Below are 2,434 nucleotides of genomic sequence, written 5' to 3'. Positions count from 1 at the left end.
AAAAAAAAAAAAAAAGGAAACGAAAGGTATTTTGTGTTTTTGTGCTACCCATTTAGTAAAATAACAATTCATTGTTTTTAAACTTTTTTTTCTGATTAAATACAAGAATAAAAGCAGTGAATGGAGTATCTTTTGAATGGAATATAACAATTTATCTTAAAGAAACATAAGTGTTATGGGAGGTTCTTGACAACTACAATTCGGGGCTAGTGACACTACGCATATAAGGAAACTTTAAAGTTTCTTTGTAATGAAGGTTTGTAATGCTATTCCATTACAATAGTAATTGTCTGACTGAAAAATGCTTAATAGAAAATATGTATTTTAGATTCTGTGATTTGCTTTAGGATGTGAAACTTCTTTATTTTATTATTTTAAGTTGTTTATTGTAAGATAATTTACAAATATCTTGCTGTCTTCAGTAATCCAAACAATTGATAAACAGTTTCTTCTGACAGAGACAGCAGTAAGCTAAAGACAAAATCAGCTGGCTGAATTTTCCTTCTTTACCTCTTGTCTGAGGATGGAACTCAATTTTCATTAATCCAGAGCTGCAGCACCAGAGATGATTTCAGTCAACTCCTTTGGGATGACAGCTTGGCGGGTATGGTTGAATGTCAATGTCAATTTGTCAGTCATCTCAGAAACATTCTTGCTGGCGTTGTCCATGGCTGTCATCCTGGCGCTCTGCTCACTAGTGGTAGACTCCTTCAGAGAGTAGTAGATGATGTTGGCCAGATTGTATTCTTGGTAATTTTGCAGCACATCAGCATCAACATCATCATAGATACTCATACTCTCAGCACTTGCAGTGGTATTAAGGGAAAAGATGGGCTTTTCCTCTGTCTTATAGGAGATGACAGACCTGAATTGATTAAAGACAATGGAGCTTTCATCAAATTCATACTCAGAATTTAGCAATCCAAGGGCAATGACTGACAGATCTCCAAAAGTTGAGGGCTTTCTTCCCACTTATTTGAATGCCACTAGAAACTGGTCAGAATGAGTCCTATAAAGTATGACTCTGATTTTGTCACCAATTCCAACAAGCATAACTTCTTTCCCAGCTGCTATTAGTGTAGCAACCTCACTTTTCATCTGTTTAGCAATGGAGGAATGAATAGCATCACACAGTCCTCGACCTGAGGACTTACCAATAAGGAGGTGTTTCTTCTTGCCTTCAGGCACCTTGATATCAGCTTTTTCATACAGAGCCAAAGATCCCAATCCATATATTTGAGCTGGTTTCAGCTGTCTTTCAGCTTGGGCATATTTTGCTGCTGCTACCATTTTTATAGGCTTGGTAATTTTCTGGATGTTTTTGATGGAGTTTAGTCGCCTGGTAATATCATTCAAAGTTGCCTTATTTCGAACTTGAATCCGTTGTGGCTGCAAGGTCCAGGCCGACAGCCCAGAGACACCCGTGCCAGAGAACATGGTAGCTGCAGCCCTGCTGAAGGTCAGTTGTCTTTATTTTATTTTTTAGAGACAGGGTCTCACTCTGTTGCCCAGGTTGTAGTGCAGTGACTCAATCATAGGTCACTGCAGCTTTGATCTCCTGGGCTCAGGTGATCCAACTGCCTCAGCCTCCCAAGTGGCTGGGACTACAGGCACATGCCACCATGCCTGGCTAAGTTTAAAAAAAAAATTTTTATGGCTGGGTGCAGTGGCTCACACCTGTAATCCCAGCACTTTGGGAGGCTGAGGCTGGTGGATCACCTGAGGTTGGGAGTTCCAGACCAGCCTGAGTAACATGAAGAAACCCCATCTCTACTAAAAATACAAAAAATTAGCCAGGCGTTGTGGCACATGCCTGTAATCCTAGCTACTCGAGAGGCTGAGGTTGCAGTGTGCTGAGATTACGCCATTGCACTGCAGCCTGGGCAACAAGAATAAGACTCCATCTTAAAAAAAAAAACAAAAGTTTTGTAGGAATGAAGTCTCGCTGTGTTGCCCAGGCTGGCCTTGATCTCCTGGCCTCAAGTGATCCTCTTGCCTCAGCCTCCCAAAGTGCTTGGATTACAAGCATGAGCCACCACACCCAGCCTGACCTCTTTAAATCCACAATGTTTGTATGTTAACTTACACAAAATTACATCACTTAATATGTCAAAACATCCTACCCTCTGGTGCTGCTAGCCAGAAGTGATACAGAATACAATACCCTAGTAATAAATCAGCTAAAAATATAACCTTAATGCAGTTACTTAATAGAAATCCCCTGACAGTACAATAATCAGCTGCCAACAAAAGTTGGCCATACCTGTGACTTCCTCCAGTCGCCACAGACCAGACTGCCTAGCAATTGGAGAAGCCAGGTATTTTTCCAATTCATTTCAACAGGAACACCAAAAAGGAAGAAATGACTGCCGGGCGCGGTGGCTCACGCCTGTAATCCCAGCACTTTGGGAGGCTGAGGCGGGTGGATCACGAG

At 41.4% G+C, this 2,434-nt stretch overlaps 1 pseudogene; it reads right to left on the bottom strand.

Moving 5' to 3' along the window:
- Positions 1-373: 373 nt before the first annotated feature.
- Positions 374-1,471, bottom strand: LOC108301244 (annotated as a pseudogene).
- Between the last annotated feature and the right edge of the window lie 963 nt (positions 1,472-2,434).

Source organism: Cebus imitator, unplaced genomic scaffold (genome assembly GCF_001604975.1).
Source record: "Cebus imitator isolate Cc_AM_T3 unplaced genomic scaffold, Cebus_imitator-1.0 Scaffold32, whole genome shotgun sequence".
Lineage (NCBI taxonomy): Eukaryota > Metazoa > Chordata > Mammalia > Primates > Cebidae > Cebus > Cebus imitator.
Note: the sequence above shows the minus strand (reverse complement) of the source record. Positions and strands in the feature narration are given on the sequence as shown.